The sequence below is a fragment of the Alligator mississippiensis genome, chromosome 5 (genome assembly GCF_030867095.1).
Source record: "Alligator mississippiensis isolate rAllMis1 chromosome 5, rAllMis1, whole genome shotgun sequence".
NCBI classification, from domain to species: Eukaryota; Metazoa; Chordata; order Crocodylia; family Alligatoridae; genus Alligator; species Alligator mississippiensis.
Window position 1 is genome coordinate 193,091,800 of NC_081828.1, and position 20,725 is coordinate 193,112,524.

Genomic DNA, 20,725 nt, shown 5'->3' on the forward strand with positions numbered 1-20,725 from the left:
GCTTTGGGGAGAATGGGTGACCACCTGGGCCACCGCTGTGTCAGCAGCTTGCCCCGGGCCATGGAAGAGGTAGGCAGGCTCCACTGAAAAAAAGGATCAGGCTCCTCACCGTTTCTCCCTTCAGTAGATGCCTGCTGAAGGGAGAAACGTTGGGGCCTGCCCATGGCTGGGGGGCAAGCTGTCAGCAGGCTGAGCAGCCCCCGAGCTGCAAGGGGGCCTGGTCCTTCCCTCTACAGCAGCAGTGCCCTCCGGGGCCTCCCAGGTGGGCTGGGTGCTGCCCCAACTCAGAGGCAGCACCCAGCCCAATTCAACGGTTCCCCAAGCTAGAAGCCCACCGGTCGCTGCTTCCTGGGCAGGCTCAGGGAACAGTTGGACCAGGCCAGGTGCTGCCTCCGAGCTGGGGCAGCACCAGGCCTGCTAGCAGCCTGCCCAGGCAGCCCTGGGGGGTGCTGCCACCATGGAGGGAAGGACCAGGGTGCCCCCCCCTGCAGCTCAGGGACCACTCAGCCCGCTACCAGCTTGCCTCCCCTCTGCAGGCAGGCTCTGGCTCCAAGAAAAAAAGGTGCCGTAATGTGATGGCAAATTGAAACCGTTTAGTCCTCAGGGTTTTGTTTTATGCCCCACCATTTCAATGTATGGGTTATTTCAATGTACACCATTTCAAAGTATACCATTTCAATGTACAGGTTGAGGATTAAACTGCCATCATGTGTACAAGAGCCCCTACATGCCAGGCACTCTGTGCCTGTCCCGGTGTCCTTGCATCTCTCCTTGTGGGCCCTTGTATCAGCTCTGGGAGCTGGTGAATGAGCTGAAAAGCACACCCCTCACCTAATGGCAGCCCCTGTGCCAATCACCACCATGGTCCAAGCGGTACAGTCTGCTGCAGGTGGCTGGATGGCCATGGGGCTGTTTCCCTGCAAGCTCCTGGAGCTGGTGGGAGGAGCCATGGGAAACGGTGGCTCTGGGCACTAGCATTCAAGTAAGGCCACTCTGCTATGCCACGGGACTTTTGTGAGCTGTCAGGAGGTAAGCATGGTAAAGAATATCTTTAAATGGGATGCTATTAAATTACAAAAAATTATGGAGGGGTGCTCGAAGTCAAGGTTAAGAACCACTGACTGGCATAGGTATACTCTAGAGAAAAGGACAGTGAGTATTTTTCTTTGCTTCAGTGGAAATTCAAACTGTACAAGTGTTTCTAAATAGTTTTTTTGTTTAAATTATCAAATAGTGCCTACTTTTCATCTGTTCAAATCATTGTGGGAGATATTATGAATGATGAAGTAACAGGTTGCTTTTATAGTCTTTAATAAATGCTTAAAATAGCAAGGAAAAAATTAAATATTGTTTTTCTTAGTCTGGAGTTTTGCACCGGACAGAAGTAGTGGAAAGGTGACAGAAACATCAGTAATGGGTAGAACCCTGGCCAAAATTTTCACTGACAATTGGAAGAAAAACTTTTACTGGGTAGTCTGAAATATGTTTAGAATACAGGAGTCTTCATGACCTCTATCTCAGTTTTTCTGTGCATACAGGAAGCAGGCACATCCATGAATTTACTGACTCAACTATGGAGCAGTTCCCTCAGTGTTTGCTCTCATTTGCCATTGCAGTGTGATCCAACTAGAAGGTGATCAGCTTAACAAGATAGTGACTTTTAACAACATATTGGAGGCCAAAAAAAAAAATAAAAAAATTATGGAGGTAACTTCCTTTTTTTTTTTTTATAGATACAAGTTTTCTTTTAAACAGCAAAGATTGAATGAAAATTACAAAGGTGGACAAAGGCAAAAACTTGTTCTTGGAATTTGAAATTTCTCAGTAACTGCTTGGATTCTTGACTGAGCTAGATGCATAATCTTATATTTGTCAGCAAGAATCTTCTTCCAGTTTTGCTCTACTCCATTTATTCGCACTTCATCAAGAAAATGTAAGCACCAGTTTAAATGTTGCCCTGTTCTGAACAAAGTTAAGCTGTTGAAAACCAACAAACAATATACTGCATGTACTATTTAGATTGCAACAAAATAATTTTATAGTAATGCAAGCACAGTTTGAGGCCACCTTCTTCCTCTGGTCTCCAAATATTTAACTTATTTATTTAAAAAATATTCAAAAGTAATCTTTATCAAAATTAAACAATTTGTTATCCTGCATTACAGGTGTCAACTATTCAAAAACTAAATATAACTATCTAAATATATATTCACAAATACAGGTTTCATCCTTAACTGTTGTCAAGGCAGCACAAGATCTGTGAAGTAGATCTTGTACAGGATGTGGCTCACAGTTAGTGTACCTGGCTCAAAGTTAGTGTACCTAAAAGACTTGACTCACTATGTTTGGTTGGAACCTTTGTGTAGTAGTGGCAGTATTATAGCTAATTAGGTTAATCTGAGGCACGATTATTGCTAGTTGAAATCTCTCTCTCGTTTCCCAGTGTTCAGGAGCGTTGGATTTTAAAATATTGCTAATAAGAAATTAAATTGCCTGTTTTTTAATAAACAATAATCTATACCTGGTAGAATAGGAGCATTATTGAAATTAACTGACCTCACAACATAGCAAGGGAAATACATGAGAGAGAATTTTCCCTGAAATAAACCTCCGCATTTTAATAGCCAGTCATCAGTGTTCATTTTTAGGCAATTACTGACTGATTACAATGAATAACGATCACATATAAAATTAAGTTTCAGGAAATCATACTGTACCTTAACTGTTGTACCTTGCATGAAACAATGCTAATAAAAAATAGGCAGGTTGAGGTGTAAATAGTAAGTACATCTGCACAAACACTTTGAAAAAAAAGGAGTTGGAAACTATATAAAATCTATAGTCTCAAGCCAAAAAGATTATTATATACATTCTATATATAGAAAGGCCTTAGTCTGTCTATCTGTGTCTGTCTGTCCGTAGCGCTCTTTAAATGCGAATAGCTTGAAAACTGTAAGAGAGAACATTTGTGTCTTCAGAGAAATGTTTTTGCTAAACCTTAGCATTTGTTTAGTGACCATGTCAGGATGATACTAACTTCCAGAATCATGGGAAAAAAGTCAGGGGCCAGGGCTGTTTCTACTGAGCTCCTCCTGGGAGTGCACCGAGAACCTGGTACCGCAGGGAAGACCGAGGGAAGGGCCAGCTGAGGAAAAGCGGGAGCTGGGCAGAGGCGCAAGGCAGTGGGCGAGCAGTGGTGGCCCCGTCCCGAGCCCTGAGCAGGGAAGAAATGCGCTCAGGGTTGGCACAGAGAAAGCCCTGAAGTGTGGGCAGCCGTTGCAAGGCGCAGAGCTCGCTTGCCCTTGCCCAGCAAAGAGGCAAGCAGGTGGCAGCTGGGCAGCAGCATGGGCAGGTCCATTTCCAACCTGCTGGATGAGAGCAAGTGCAGAAAGGGATTGGTATCCTCAAATGTTCAGCCTACTTTATTTAAGTTTTATAAATTTAATAAATATAAAAAGTAAAATCTACCTGTTTGTTTTTGCTATTTGAAATTCATCTGTCATTCTTGACAGGCAATTCACTAATATGTTAAATGTTTACAAACTTTGAGTGAAAAATTACATATCTGAAATACAGCTAATAAATTACTGATTTGCTTTCGGAGTGATGCTGTATCATTATGGAACAATTTATTATTTGTTTTCAGTTCTACCCCTTCTATTATGTCAAAGGTCCCAAAACATTTTTCTATGCGTGAAAGAAGGTATTTTAAGTGTTTTAGCAAATCTGTCCTGCTGTATGAATGTGCTGAGTCTATAATTATACATACTGAACAATGAAGTTCCAGATTTCTAAGGCAAATTAGCTTATGGTAATCCTTGAATAATCAGGCTACTGCAAAGTAAGGAATAAAGAACACATATAGCCTGGACCTGAGAAATCTTATGCCTATAAATTTTATTTCAGGAAGAGGGGAGTAGAGTCAGTGGCAACCTACTCCTTCGTCCAGAGGTTTAGAGGGCATCTTGATGAGTGAAGAAAGGTAACATACTCCCTTTGTAGTTACAATCTTTACAGGTAGTCCTGGTAGTTTATTTGTCTCTAAACCTGCAAGAATATGTTATAAGTACTGGTGGCTCATTTCCCTTTTGAATAGCAGGATCACTATCTTACACATGCAACTTCTGGCACTTTTTTTTCTTGCAGTCAAATTGACACTGGCTGCTTACAGGTGTGGGGAAAAAACAAAACAAAACAGCGCTTTATGAGTGTAGTACGTGCCCAGAAGAGGCACTGCGTTAGTTTGACCCGGCTCATCCCACTTCCGTATAAGTCGCGTGCTTCAGTGGGGCTTTTCAGTGCTCGTGTCTAATAGCTGACTGCACCAGCTATTAGATAAAAGCACCATTAAGCTCCGCTGAACCGCACAGGTCAAACTAACAAGCTTCCTCTTCCAGTAACGCGCTGTTTTGGGGGCATTTTTTTCATGTCTGTCAGCAGTATTACCCCTCTCAATTCACCTAAAATGCATTTGAGGCACAAAGATTTTTTTTTATCTTTCCAATATTGTATACACTTCATACATATTGCTTATTTAAATACTTGAATTAAAATGTGTTTAGCAAATTCTGGTATGCTGGTAATATGTCTGTGGTAGACAGTAGGAAAAAGGATGTATAGAAAAATCTCAGCATGACTACTGTATTATTCTGACCTTTTTTTGTTTTATTTTTTAATAGTTTTTAAAAAGTTTCAAGAATTGGAAAGAGGTAAATACTGATTAATGGGCTTTTTGCTTTACAGTACTAACTTCTCAATCACATTCTTCTTAAGAAATCAGTTTTGAATTCTTTGCCTTAATTTCCTAAATAACTTATACCATGAATTTACCATAAATGTCTAGTTCCTTATTTATATATTATTTAATTTTGTACTGATTCAGTTTTACATATCTTTTTGCAAAGTTTTTTTTTAAAAAGCAACCCATACCTTTATTCTGACTTTTATCATTCCTTCTGTAATCTAGCAAATTTCAATTAAATAATTTCATTTTCTGTTCTAGTACCTGTTTACACTTGTTTTGTTCTTCTTTTGAAGGAACTTCTAATATTGAGTTTGTCCTCACAATACTTTATCGCCTCACAAGTGTGTATTCTGCAGTTTATAGATTAGAAGTCTGAGATACTGAGATGTAAATGATTTGCCCACAGTTATGCTGAAATCCTTGCCAGTGTCAGGACTGGAAATTGGTTCTCTCCACAATTAGTCCTGTGTAGGGTGTTGTCCGGGGTTCAGCAACCTATGGCCCAAAAAAAGAACTGTAGCAGCATGGGGGACTGGCAGCATGCAGCTTGGCTTGGTGTCTCCCCCTTTTCTGCCCTGTGCTGTGCCCGCTGATCTCCTCTACAGCCCTCACTGCTGTCTCTTCTCCCTATGGCTACTGATTGTAAAATTTGGCCCTCCGCACTGCTGTGTGGGATGGAAGTCAGTAGCAAGTGGTGGAGGCAGCAGTAGTTGGCTTGGGCACTGCAGAGAAGGGGCTGAGTTGCAAGGAGTGGCCTTCTGCTCTAAAAGGTTGCCAACCCCTGCTTTAGTCCATCTTTCCTTCTAAAAACACAAGCTTGCTCATTCTTCTGTTAGGATGTAGGTTTCTCAGACATGTTATTTTTCTACTGTCCTTCCAAGTCCCTGATTCTTTTCTATGGTTTACTGACTATACCATGAACACACAAATAAGCTCTAACAAATGCTTAAGAGTATCATTTTGCATACTATTTTTTTTCTTTTTAATAAAACCCCTTTCACCTCTTTACTGCATTTGTGTGCTGGGATGAAGTAAATTCCACTATAACTTCAAACATCTACCATGAATCAGAAGTTCCACCATAACTCCAAACTTCTGCCATGGCTGGATAATTATTTTCTTGCTCCTCGTTTCAATTATACAAGGATATTTCGGAAAGTAACAACAAAATGGCTTTCTGTACTGCACATCTGTGACAAAGAAAACAATTATATCGCAGCAGGGAACAGTGATGGTGACATTGCCGTATGCACCTATGTAGAGAACTAATGTGGTTCAGTAAATAATCATTGTGCACAAAATGGTTTATTTCAAAATTTACCATTACTTTCTGAAACATCATATATATCTCAACAATGATTTTACATTTCCTGCACACCAAAAGACCAGAGTTTGAATCTTGTTGGGTTTTCTTACATTATTTGCTGAGCCTTCAATCTGAGTTCTTAGATGCCATTATCCCCCAAATTTTTACATTTATATTATAAACTGACGTGCTAAAAACCCCTGGCATTTTTGCCCTGAAAATCTATAACCATATCTTTGTGTTAAGCCTATTTGCTGTTCAGCATCCTGTTTTATTACCCCATATGATGTAACTCTCCATCTGTCCTTAAACCCTTGAAATCTTGCCCAAATTCAGTAAGTTACAAAACAAACAAGACTTATGTTAGTTCCTTTGCATCCTAGACAAAGGATGCTGTTGTGATTGGGTGCCGTCTTTAAGTTAACTTGATTGTTTTGAAAAATAATCTGGTCTGTAATTGCTTGTATAAAAGCCCTGCTGGAAAGGGGAAAGATGACATGCTTTAAAATCAAAAGCAGCTCTTTGTAATTAAGTAGTTAGTGCCATTGTGTGTGTGTGTGTCTGTGTTTTCATTCCAGAGATCACTGTAGATATACCTTGTCACATACAAAGGAGCATGGTATTTCCCAATAGGAAACAAGTGTAAAAATTAGTAGTTTCAAAATAGAATAAAGTTCCAAAAAACAATAGATCCAAATGTGTAATGTTGAAGCAGTTCTCCCTGTAAGTACAACCATCAAAAACTCGTTTACTTTTTAATTTGGATGTGACTCTGGGTCTACCCCGGATCAGATAGTGCGGGAGCTAGCACACAGGGCTGGTCCAGCAGAGCAGTACATGCAGTATGTGCCCCATGCTGGCTCCAAGTGCAGTCCCAGTATGCTAGGTCCAGCCGTGCACACTGCTGACACTGTAAGCCCTTGAGTGGAGCCACTGCATGCTGGACATGAGCTGCACCAGCTATGTACACTGCACGCAGCACAGGGTACTGGCATAAGACATGCTACATGCAGCACCTTGCTGCACTGACCCCGTGCACTGGCTTTGGCATAGCACAGCACAGACATGGCATGCAGAATGCACGCTGTGCCAGCCCTCCAGGCCACATGCAGCACCTCCAATGCCAGATCCAGCCTGGGTGCCAGACTTGCTGCATGCAGCGCACAGGGTTGATTAGAGACCTGTGGGTCAGATCATATGGCTCCATGGTCTAGGTCTGGCCTGCAGACTGTATGTTTGACAGCCGAGAACTAAGGACAATATCCTCCTCTCCTATTTCCATAAGTGGAGGGAACAAGAACAACTGGATCTCAGCAACCTTACGTTTAAGAGCAGGAAGGCATGCTTTTCAGCAAGCCCTAGTTCCCTCCCTCTTCAGAGAGAAGTTTTTGTGAGATTCTAAGGTCTCCTTGATCACAGTTCTTCATAGGTTTGGTTGGGCAGAAGGGAGCTGGAAGATCAGAAGGATTTGCTAAATATGGATTTGGGTGTTAAGGTGATGCCAGTCAGACAAAGAAACACCCAAATAATATGTAACACCCCCATGCAGTGCACAACAGAATCCTAAATTAGGCACAAAGCTTTATCTTTACATTTTTTTCTTTTTATCTATAATGCCCTTGCATTCTAAAATGTAAGCAATGGCAATACATAAATAATCACAATTCTTATTACTGTCACAGTGCCATTATTCCAGATCTGAAGAATTATTATGGTAAAAAAATAATAAAAATTGTAGACAGGATTTCAACAGTGGCAAGCAAAAGTCAGTCCTGATTTACCAACATGGGTTTATACTTAATCTAATTGAACTCAGTGGAGGTATACTTGCATGATTAAGATGTCCTCTACATGTGCAGGTAAAGGTGCAATTTGATCTAATGAGTAATTCTCACTATCACACCTCCCACATGCACGGCAGGAGGTGCAATTGTGGGATTGCACATTAGATCCAATTGTGCTTTACTGCTGGTGTAAGGGAAGCCCAGTCCTGGGCTCCCCCTGCACAGCATGCCAAGAAGCAAGTTTCCATGGCTGGGAGCCCCCTTTGCTAAGGGGGCTCCCAGCTGTGGGAGCCACCTGCTGCCAGAACCAAGGGTCCTGCAACCGATGGGGCTCCAAGTCCCGGTTGCACCTCATGTTAATTGCAGAGTTTCTAGGTCTGGGCTGCAAGTGAGCCACAGCTGGGACTGAGAGCTCATCAGGTGCACGTGTGGTGCAGCTGGAACTGAGAGTCCTGTGTGGACTGGGGGTTTTACACACCCCCAAGGCTTGGGGATCACAGCAGCCATGATCTGCAGGGCTTGGGAGTTTCATGGTGGGCACCCCTGCAGCTGGGAGCTCTGCCTGCTGATGGGGTTCCCAGCCACAGGGGAGCCCCTGCTACATGCGCAAAACAACAAATGCCAAACCTGCGAATAGCAAGGGTTTCCTGTATATGCGCGCATCCACTGTGCAAGGCTGCTGATTTCTCTGCATGGTGATGCCATTTTCCATAAGAGACAGTAAGGTGATAAGGAGTGGAGCAAAATGTAAAACAAGTGAAAAGATTTCAGAAGGAATTAGGGATTTTACTTGATACTACTGTTATAATAATACCTTGAGAAACACTGTGACAAAGAACGGCATTCAACTGGAAAACAACGTTTTGGACTGGTTAAGAATACAAAATGTTATGGCTTGATATACTTGATTTCTAAGGTACTGAACCTTAATGCTGATATTCTCATTTAATTAAATTTAGGTCTCTTTACTTCAGCCCTTTCTTGCTTTTCCCCTCTCCCCCATCCTCCTCTGCACCAAGTGAAAAGAACACATCAGCTCCAATAATGCATAGAAGGTGCTTTTTAAGAGGGCCTATTCACAATGTAGGCTCTGAGTTTGAGGGCTGAGCAGTTAGGATGCAACACCACACCTCAGCTTATGAGGTCACCTCTGTCTGGAAGACGTCTTCTTTTTTAGATGAAGGGGAGCAGGTCTACATAAATGGAATGAGATGCATTATCAGCATAAACGGGCAACTTTCTTTTTGCTTTTCTTAAAGATTTCTTAGGTAATAATGAGGGTAGATATGGTGTCACTTGCTCAGCCTGCTCATTGATCACAAAGGGATCCTTGGTTAGCACCTTCTGACTTTAGGTAACTGCTACAATAGAAGCTAAGTTGGACATGTGTAGGTCTAGAGAAAACAAGCATGTTTCTTTGTTAGCCATTACAGAACTTCCTTGTGAACTCTTCATTTGCCTGAGTGATGCTCACTGCTATTGACCCAGTCAGCATGCACACATGAAAAGCCTTCAGCTATTCCATTTTCCCCCCTCATGCAGTAAAAAAGGATGGCCTCTTTCAGAAGATGCTGCTTTGTGGTTCCTCATTAGTGATTTAAATAGAGCACCACAACCATACTGTCCAACACCAAAGATGTTGGCTTATGGAGAGCTGCTAGGACATCAGAGCAAGTATAGCTGCCCTGAGTTCTAGCATTTTGATTTGAACCTTCTTTTCACTTGTGAACCAGCTGCCTGAACTGATCTAATATGGGAAGGAACGCACCTTCTTTCCGGCTGGCCTCAGAGGGGATAGGAAGTTGTTAGAGAAAGGAACTTTTTTAGGAAATTGGTGGCTAGACAGGACTAGGTCCTTCAGTGGCAGGGGAACCTTTTGTTTGATCTCTAGGTGCCTAGTGAAAGCTTAATGGGACAAGAGAAGGAACTGTTGCAAGGAGTAAAAACTACTGTGACCCAGGCACCAGATGGATGTCTGTTTATAATGTTGAAAGGCCTGAATCACTTGCTGAATCAAAAACTTCATCTGGATGGCCTCCCTGGGACACACCCTGAGAGACCTTGGTTCACTATGTGAATGAGCTTTCAAAGGATAAATACATTTAGATGCTGCCTTGTTGACCTCCTGGAAGGAATTAACTCATGAGTAAGTAATCCAGATACAGAGACTTCCATTACTTTGATGAATGTTCCTTGGGCAGAGGCAAGCTAGGGGTTGTAATATGTATTGGAAATGTAACTGGTGCCTGAGAACCTGAAAAGTTTCTAGTCAGCCAGAGTCATGCATGCCCTTGAAGATGACAGATGTCAAGAAGTCTTCATCAGTCACTGCTAGGGTGAACTGATGCACTTGGACCTCTGTATACTATCTTGAGTAGACCTCTTGACCTAGCTGATCCAGAAAGAAAGGCACAGTGGCCCTAGCCCAAAGAAGATAGGAAAATGTTTTGGCTGTATTAGTTCTCCCCCTAGTCTGATGAAGGTAAAGGAAATAAATATTTATGCGCTACTGTGAGAATCTGCATTTACGATACTAGAACAGGCAAAAAGGAAGCCCTTCTTCCAAGGACCTCCAATTCTAAAGTAAGAGAGAAATATTAGGAATTTATATGCCCTTCAATACCTATAGCTAAGAAAAGTTTGGATATAAAGGCTGTCTTCTAAAAGTAGCACTTGGTAGAATTTGTTCCTATTAGATAAGCAAGGAACGAAATTAAAATCTTACTCAAAAGGCTTAATAAAAATGGGAGAAATATTTTCCTTCTCTGAAATCTCCTTGAGAGTTGAATCAAGGAGTGTCTGAATACTTTTGAGCCATTAAAAAAAAAGAGTCTGAGCTGCAAGGAAGAGTTGAGTGAGCAAGCGGGCTGTAAGTGAAAAAGTCAGAATGTTGGCTTCTATCTGAATGAGGTCTTGGACCATGTTGTTTATTATGTTTGCTGCTTAGAGAGGTTCCTATGGCCACCTTTTGAAGGTTGCCAGTCTCACAGACCTCCTGGAGGGAATGGATTTATGAGAAATTCATCCAGATAAAGCAGGGGCAGATATTATGCTGGCTGGAGGGCCCTTAACCCCCATGGGTAGCCCCGCCCCTTGAGAGTTACTCTGCCCTCTGGTTGCCATCTTGGGACTGGAACTTGCATCCTTAACCCCTGACCTTTGCCACTGGAAGCTCCCCCCCACCAAATGCTCCTTTTGGGAAGGGAGGGTTGCCATCTTAGAACCAGAAAAAAAAACAACCCATACACTAAAAGTCAAACACCTACAATAACATATTTTAATTTTATTATAAAAAATATTTTTGACATGATTCCTGTTTGAGTACTGTATATAGAGGTGATTTTCACAATAACTCAAAAATAAAGTCTTAGTTTTGTATACTGTGTGGGGGGGTGTGGTTGTGGGGGGGGGTGTATGCATGTGCATGGTTTGGGTGGGTGTGTGTATGGTGAGGGATGGGGGAGTTTGTTAGGGGGCGTGGCTGTGTGTGGGGGGCAATAGGGTAAGTTGGCAGTACGTATATGTGGGGGAGTTGTGGGGGCAGGGTGTGTGGCATTTGTGGGGTGTGAGGGAAGCTGGGGGTGCTGGGGACCCCACTGCAGTCCCCCCATGGTGCACAGGTCCCACTGGCGGCAGCAGCAGGCAGGGGTACTCGAGATGTTCATGGCTTGTGGCTCCAGCCAGCGCTGCACATTGCGGTGAGGAGCGCAGCTGGGCCAGCGTGTCTCTATTGCCAGGGCTCCCCACCACACACGTGTAGCTCCTGCACTCACGCGCCACCAAGGTAAGCCCCACACTGGAGCTGGCTGCCTTCCCTGCCCCCTGCCATGCAGGTCGCAGGACTCTGTGAGGAAGTAGGGACTGGAGCTCCTTCCAGCAGAGTCCCGGGACCTGCGCAGCAGGGGTGGGGATGACAGCTGGTCCCAGTGAGGGGCTTCCCCTGGTGACATGCAAGTATGGGAGCTGCATGTGCGCAGTAGGGAGCCCTGGCAATAGAGGTGGGCCAGCCAAGCTGCGCTCCTCACTGCAACGTGCCATGTTAGCTCGAGCCACATGCTGCCAGGCAGCAGCACCTGAGCCAGGCATGAGTGCCCCCGCCTGCTGCTGCTCCTGCTGGCGAGGCCTGTGTGTCATAGGGGGAACTGTTTGGGGGGGGGTCCCCATGTACCCCCCCCCCCCTCACACCCACACCCTGCCCACCTGAGCTTTGTGCTGCCGCTGTCCCCCTGGGCCTGGGCTCTGAGTTCCCGCCTGCTCCATGCTCTCACCCACCTGCAGTTCCCCGCCACCACTTCCCTACCTGCTGCCTGGAGCAAGTGGGACGCCGGGAAGTTGAGAGGGTCCCCTGGAAGCTGCGTGCTAGCTAGGCTGGGCCCTTCCACCCATGGGGGTGTAAGTGAAGCACAACAGGCTATGCTGGGGGTGGTGGGGGTGTATATGTGGTCCCAGCTGTGTGGGGTACAATTAACTGGTGGGCACCGCAAGCCGGATGGAAGTGCCTAGCAGGCCTGTGGGCCGTATTTTGCCTGCCCCCGAGGTAAGGGATTATATAGAGACTAGCAGTCAGATGGCATGTGTAAATCCCAGTTCAGTTGTCCTAAACAAATACAAGGTATACTTGGGTATAGCTATTTGAATGACTCAGAGTTAAAAAAATAATTCTTGTTGTGTACTCTGTTTTTTAATCAAATGCATCATCCATGATACATTAGTATCTTGGAAAGAAATAAATGATTTAGAGAAAGGTATCAGGCCCTAATTCACTTTAATCTGGGACAACTTCAGGTCTTGAAAAGCTACCCCAGTATATAGATTGTATATAGGTTATTACGTAAGGTGGGAATCAGCTTGGGAGAGGGGTAGTTTAGCTATCCCCCATGGTAATGGAAGAGTGGCCTAGGAACAAACTCAAGGGAATCCCATCAGGGAAAAACAGGTAGACCTTATAAGAATCTAATCCTGCTGTATTTAGATGGGCTTAAAAATGTCATAGGCAAGACCCAGATAAGACCACTCTTCTGCAGTGACTCTTCTGGGGTTCCCTGCTGAAGATATGCTAGACATGGGTGAGGCTTAAAGGCATCCAAATTAAGTCAATTTGGGGGCCTTGTTGGGTCCCCATGCTCCTAGAAGACTCTTTTTTCTTGTCCAATACAGGCTTAAGAAAGAATCTGGAGAAAAGAGAGGATGTGGCGATAGAGGCAGATTAGACTTTTTCCACTTAGGCTACCCGATGGGAAAGACTGTTCTTCTTCTCGTGTCCTTGCCGTAAACTAGATGTTTTTCCAAAATTGTGCACAAATGATGGCTCTTTTCACTCTGTCCAACAGCGTGACACTGTTCACAAAACTCTTTTGTGCTTTATGCCATTTAGTTACTTCTGTGTGACCATAGAGTGGTTCTTCCATCTGCCTTGATCTTTCTTTTTGGCTCGCTATCTTTCTTCTGATATCAGGTGGTACAATCCCAGTCAGTAAATACAGGCTATGCTTTAATGTTGGCTTTAGACATCCTGTTATTTCACAACTGCTGTTGTTTAGAACTGGGTCTAAAGACTGTAGAAGAAAGGAATTTCCATAGAGGAGGACCAGCAAGGCTACAAAGACCTTACAAAACTAACTTATTGGTCCCCAAATGGAAAAAGGAAGAATGAAAAGGAAACAAAGATCCCTTACTTTCATCTTAATCCAGAATCCTCCTCTCTGACATCAGATCAGAGGCAGTTACTAGTCTTGTTCAGTAATTTATTCATCTACTCTTCATCTTCTATTCTTGCTGTTGGCTGCAACAATTTTATACAGGTATAGGCACAGTAGGCAAACCAGCTGTATTGTTTGGAACAGGTGAGTTAAACAAAGCTTTACTCTTCTGCTAACATTTTCTGCTTCTGTTTTGGGATAAATCCATATGTTAGATAGCTAAAGTAAGTTGGAACAGGCACAGAAACCTCATTCATGGGCCCCTGCTGCCTATGTGTTAGGAAACAAGTAAGGACCCAGAGCCTAACTTTTTCAGCACTCCCTGTCTCTCAGATGAAAAGAAACCTCAAATGTCCACGAGGACAGAAATCATATCCCAGAAAAGGTAAAATATAGATATCAACTAGAGAGCTGAACTACTGACTTATATGTTAAATATACCTGGTTGTGAAGTGTATTATGAAGTTTTGCTCTTTGAATTTTTTTTGTATAGCTTAAGATTATATTTGAATAAAAAAAGTATTGCATTTCTGAAACTGTTGCCCTCAAGTGTGTGGACAACTTATGTGTGTGCCTTCATTCATCTTAATGAAATGTTAACTCTAGATCTGCATTTCTGGCACTCTTTGCTTTCCTTCTGCTCTTCAAAACTGTTAAGTAATTAGGACTGATAGAAATAGAAAACATTAAGCTCCTTGTCCTGCCAAAATCTTTATGTATTCTGAGAATGGTCACCAGGTGTGAAAATGATTTTGGGTACAGACCTACTTGACATATCAAGGCTTGAGATTTGTTATGTGATCAGCCACAAAACATGTACTGAATGGAAATCACTTTTACCAAATTTCCGTTGCATGGTCTGCATGATGCAAATGAGTCATTTTCAAGTCATTTCAAAAGTCTATTTATTGAATATTACTAAAATGATAGTGCCACTATTATTTACAGATGACTCAAAATGACTCTACTTCAGCTGATATAACCCAGTTGCTGGTCATGATGGCAGAAAGTCCATCCAAAGGTGGGGATGGATCTCAGTGATGCAAATGTCCACAACCTTTACTACCTTAGCGGGCTCAGAGCTGATTAATGTTCCCTTAAAAGCTGAGAGTTATATCAAGGGCCGATAGAAAATATACTAGTTCTGTATGTCCCTTTCCAGCTTGGACCAACTAGGGTTTTATGGAGTCCTGACTGCAGCTAAGCTGACCTCCCCTAACAGAAGCTTTAACCTTTAACTCTTCATAAATGGATTTTGTGTGGGCAGTTAAACAAAGCAGTTTGTATGTCAGGTTGTCAGGATTAACAGAAAAGGCCTTCACCAAGCAAGCATTTCAATTTTAGAGACTCAAACTTGTCTTGAGAAGTTCTGATTAAGGGGAACAGAAAAAGTGGATTTGGTAAAATATTTCTGATGAAAATAAAGCTTGTTTTGTTCTAAAGATAGGAGGGAATCACATTTTTTTTAGAAATATAAATGTAAAACATGTGCATCTGACAATTCATAACCAGCTGCCAACTGTACAAAAACATTCCATGTTAATAGACAAATAGATACCTATTAATTTATTACTGTACTCCACACTTTAATTTTTTGCCCCTTAACCTGTTGAGTTTTCTAAGACATGTTCTGAGTATTTTAAAACCAGCAGTTAATGAACTAGTGGTTTTTTAAATTTCAATTTTCTGATAGAGTATACATCTAAGCCTTGACTGTGTCTTCCCACCCATTTTTTGGCATATGAATTACTTTTTGTTTTCTTATAAGCACAATAAAGATGCTAGCAGAAAATGCTGCAATGTATTTGTGCTAAAATATTTGGCTATTTGTAGCCTATAATTTACTACAACCATTTTTTAAAAATATATTTTTTTGTCTAATCATGTTCCAGTTACAAAGCAGAAAAAAAACAAAAACAAACCAAACCCCCTCCCAAAACCACCACCAGCAAATGCAACTGATTTAGAATTGGGAAGAACTATTGTAGGTTTTCCGTTCTATACAATCTCATATTCATGTACAGTCAGAACTCCCATAGACCTAGGAAGAGATTTGTACGTGCAAGGAGTCAAGGAACAGGGCCCTTAAGATTCAGCCATCAACTAGGAATATACAATTTAACTTCACAGCAGACAGACAATAGACAAGTAGTACAATTAATTTTATCAAACCATTCTACATGGCATGATATCACAATATTGCATTTGAAGCCACTGCAAAATCATTTGGGGGTGGGGCCAAAAATCTTATTACTGAAGAAAAGAAAACTGATCTCTAGATACAAGGGAAAAAAAACCCTGCCTCCTCTCATTTCACAAAATAGCAAGAGGCTGTGAGATCATGTCTGCTCCAGTCAATAGGTCGTGCAATACTACATTATTTAAATAAATATAATGTAGTGATCTCCATCTAAACTGCTCCTACTCAGATAAAAGAAAAGAAAAAGATACAATAGATCAAATCTTGCCCCACCTTTCTTCCCCCCACCCCTTCTCTTAGTGAAACGGGCATAAATTGTTTAGGAGCACCACAGCGCCACCAACACAGATCAATGCAAAACAAAAAAGATCTCCCACCGTGTGAAAAAAAATGCGCCTAGAAAAATGCCAAAAATTACAAAATGTCTCCCAAATGTACCTTCTGAGAGAAAAGCAAGGCTTTTATAATGAAATGTGGCTAAATAGGAGCCTTTAGATAAATAAAGGCTTTAGGCTGACTTTCATAGGAGAGAGCTGATCTGCAAATAAAAAGGCCACTGTTTAGTAACAGACATAACTTAATATAAACCCTGTTATGTCAATCTCCACCTTCATTATACCAAAGGCAGTTTTTTTCCTGTAGTTTGAACCAAAGTAATCCATCATGAGCTACCAGAAATGACATTATAAACTCCCTTGGCTACAATCTCAATAAACATCTTATGGGAAGACATCTCCATGCAGATTAGACAATGCATTACATTTATAAAGAGTAAAACATTTTTAGATAAATATAGCTATCACTCGCAACAAAACAAACCATCTTGAAAATATGAGAGTTCTTCCCCCTGAAACAATCCTTTAAGTGCAGTTTAAGCTTCGATGTATTAATTTTTCAAGACGGAAACAAAAACTGTTTTCTAATTGTCGAAATTAACAAGCCAGTGTTGGGTGGAATAGGCACGAGATCAAAGCTGGAGAAAAAATACAAAGACTACGTTGTGCTCAATAACCTCTCGCCAATCCTTTACACAGGGGACATCTCGCAAAAAGGGAGCAAGAAATAGAGGTTTAAAAAATCCCAAACTTACCTTTAGAGAAGGCACGGGGGATAGTTCTTGCAAAATGACTGTAACAATATAGGCTGTGGACTTGTTCCCCTACAAACAGCCATCTCAATGCAGCACAGGGATCTCCAAACATCTTCCAAATATTTCGGAAATCAGAACTGGGACTTTCTGCCATGGTCTCTGGTTGAATTAGGAGGTTTTCCTGAGGATCTGGGGGCGTTTGGAGAAATCGGAGAAATATCCAAAGAAGATTAAAAGCAGAGACAGCAGGAGCCAGAAGACTCTGGGGTTAACAACTTTGTAATGGCAAACAGGCGCGCGCTGATTGGCTGGGAGGGCAGTGTCCCTCCAGTCTGCACTATCCCCCGCGCTCCCCCTCTGCAGCCTGGAAAAAAATGCAGTGTGCCATTTTACACTCGGCTTGAAACACACACAAATACACACACACACCCAGGCGACCAAAGTCTAGCCCCGATCTTTAGTGACGCTGCAGACCAGCAGCCCCTCCAGATCCTTTATTCCTCCATCAGCAAGGACGTCTGTGCAGGGAAAGCAAGGCACAAAAAAGATGTGGGGCTTTACCATTATTTTGCCGAAATCCCTCAAGCGAGTTTGTGCGAACAGCCGCGCTGCTGAAGGCTCGTTACACCTCCCTGTCATGCCAGGGGGAAGGCGCCCGGGCTGAGCGATGTAACGAGATTACAGCATCCAAAAGAGCCAGTCATGCCTGAAACCACATCTGTGCCTCCTTGATGTAGAAAGCCTTCAATCCAAGAAAATACTCCATTTATTGACCGATCTAAATACCTACCCGACCAAACAACTAAATTAATGTTATTTTCAACATATACACCCGTTGTGGCAGGAGGAGTTTTTTCCATAAATGCTGGTTTAAAAACCCCTCCTTGCACTGACTGACAGAATTCAACTATGCTGCCCACAAACAAAATGGCTGTGGCACCGAGTTTGCCGGATCCTCCCACTGTGCCTCCCCCTGGCCTCCAGGAAGTGGTCGAAATCCCAAATAAAATTAGTAGGAAAAGTACAATGCCCGGTCTCTGCTCCGCACGAGGCTATTAGGCGTCGGAGACGGTGAGGCATCTTTACAAATCTTGGACTTTCTCAGGGATTTTTCTTGCTTTAGAGCCGGTATCAATCACTGGAAATGTACATGACTATGTAATTTGAACTTCCTGCTTTACATATTTATAAGGTCCTTCACCTATCTTGGCAGGCTTTCAAATTAAGTGGGTTGGGAAATTTGATGCCGTGTCTCTAGTTTGTGAGCTGAGTCAGGTACTCGCTGGCTTCTGCTCTGCTTTTAAAATGAAGGCAATATTTAATGCAAAATCCTGAACGACAACATTCAGTGGAAAAGAACATATCCCTCTTAATTTATTCAGATATTATGAGTGAGAATGTAAACACAGAAAGGCAAGATGTTCAAATGTATGGTTCACACAAGAATGACATGCAGGCCTCTTGTGTAAAAATATATTTTGTAACATTAAAACAAAATTTATGGCTTATATGCAAGGTTGCTGAGTTATGGTTTCTGTGGAAATAACTCTAAATTTTGACTGACTTTATTATGTCTTTTCTGTTTTTCTGCCATTATTCATAGGTTTTTTGGTATTAATTTCTTTAAAAAATAAAGGAGATATTGCATATTCTAATGACATTTGCTCATTAAAAGTCAAATATATATTCCCCAGTTGAGCCACCTGCCTATGTGACACCAGCACTGTTCTCGCACACAATTCCTGGGGATCCATAGGGTCTTATTCAGTTTTCTGTGGAGTCTTTTAGTTGAGCTGGGTGGGAATTAAATTGGAGACCAGAGGAGACAGGCTGCCAGATATGCTCAGCTTGATCCAGTGTCATATTAGAAGTTATGAATCAAGACACCTATTCCTTGCTACTCTGATCCTTTTTAAGAGGCAATGGTGATTTTTTTTTTCTTACCCACCCTCAGCTCCTAGGTCATAAATTTCAGACATTGGTCTGTGACTAACTTGGGTCATTATTAATTACTAGTGAATTGCCTTTCAAGAATGAATTTCAAATAACAAAAACAGATTTTACTTCTTATATTTATTAAATAATTTTTTTTAATAAAACTTAAATAAAATAGGCTGAACTTTGAATAGACCAATCCCTTTCTGCACTTGCTCTCGTCCAGCGGTCTGGAGGCACGCCTCTTTGCTGGGCAAGGGCTGGTGAGCTCCGCGCCTTGCAACAGTTGCCCATGCCCCAGGGCTTCCTCTGTGCCACCCCTGGGCACCTCCTTCCCTGCTCAGGGCTCGGGACAAGGCCACTGCTGCTCGCCCACTGCCTCGCGCCTCTGCCCGGCTCCCACTTTTCCTCAGCTGGTCCCTCCCTCTGCCCTCCCTGCAGCACTGGTCTCCTGACACCCTCCCAGGAGGAGCTCAGTTTAAATAGCCCAGGCCCCTGACTTTTTTCCTAGTTCTGGAAGTTGGGATCAGCCTGATGTGGTCACTAATAGGGTGGCCATCAAAGAGGACTTTCCGGTTTTCTGCTACTCTGTCCTCTATTGATACGAAACCCGACACCTTTATGTCTTCTATTTTTCTCTTCAAAAGAGGACACAGAGGACGACTGTCCTCTGTGATGGCCACCCTAGTCACTAAACACATGCTAAGGTTTAGCAAACAAATTTCTCTGAAGACAAATATTCTGTCTTACAGTTTTCAAGCTATTCACATTTAAAGAGGGTTATGGGCAAACAGACAGACTAAGCCCTTTATATATAGAGATGATAGTTTTTTGCATTGTCACGGCATCTAAGAGCCATAATCTTAGACCAAGTCCCCACTGTATTAGGTGCTGTAGAGATACAGGAGAAAAAAGTGGTTACTGCTCTGAGGAGCTTATAAGTATAACACAAAAGATAACAGATGGCCATAGACAGTCAAGGGAATATAAGGAAACAATGCCACAGTACTGGTCAGCACTGTAGGCAATGTTTTCAGTACACCAGCAGCCTAACAGTTGTTCAGTTTTGTAAGCTACATGTCAAGAAACTTGTTTTCTGAGCCATTTGAAAGAAAACTGCAGTGGTTTTGTGGCTGTCTTGGTAAAGCTCCTCCCAGGTATTAGGAGGAACACAGGGGACAACAAAACAGTGTTTGTTTTGCAAATAGGAAATGGGAGCTCAGTGTTTGGGTAAGATAGTAGGTAAGAAGAGGTACATTAGGAGGGGCCTTAAAGTGAAGGTAAGTCATGTATATTCAGTGTAATAGAGAAGGGGAAGTTTGGAGGGGGGGGTTCAGAGAGAAGGGAGATGTAGTCAAACTGATGAGCCAGGAAAGGAGTTTTTGGGCTGGATGAATGTTAACTGGGCAGCCAAGGCTGGAAGAAGGGATGTTTGTAGTAAATTAGATGCAATATGACAATAGTATAGACAACCAGTCTGACTGCTATGAACTATAAATGAATTACAACACTTGTAGACAAGCTTCCTTGGGTGAATTTGATATCTTTTATTAGACCAACCCAAATGGTTGGAGAATAGTTATCAAGCAAGCTTTCGGGTTCAAAAACCCTTCGTCAGGCCAAGGAAGTTTCAGCAGTTGGTGTGTGCTCTTCCTGCATGGAATGAAAAGTAAAGACGCCAGGGGCTGGGCTGGGCTGGGGAGTCAGTTGCCAGGCTGATTGTAATGTATCAAAAATCCAATGTCTGTGTTTAGTCCATGATCACTAGTATCCAGGAGGTTGATGAAATGGAGCTCATAGGCTTGTCTCTGGGAAGTGTTGTGTAAGTTTCCCTTGAGGATCAGGACTGAGAGATTGGAGAGAGAGTGGCCCTCCTGTGAGAAATGTGCCCCCACTGGTAATTGGATATTTCTGTCTTTGATAGATTTCCAGTGTGCGTTCATTCTGGTGCGCAGTTGTTGTTTGGT

At 42.6% G+C, this 20,725-nt stretch overlaps 1 protein-coding gene and 1 pseudogene across 1 annotated transcript in view; one reads left to right on the forward strand and one right to left on the reverse strand.

Moving 5' to 3' along the window:
- Positions 1–17,331, reverse strand: part of EPC1 (enhancer of polycomb homolog 1) — an 84,482-nt gene extending 67,151 nt beyond the window's left edge. Inside the window, exon 1 of the mRNA XM_059729136.1 lies at positions 16,824–17,331. The gene's annotated coding sequence lies outside the window, so the exon portion shown is untranslated. The remainder of the gene's footprint in view (positions 1–16,823) is intronic.
- On the forward strand, positions 2,355–2,481 carry LOC132251001 (U4 spliceosomal RNA; annotated as a pseudogene).
- Positions 17,332–20,725: the final 3,394 nt, after the last annotated feature.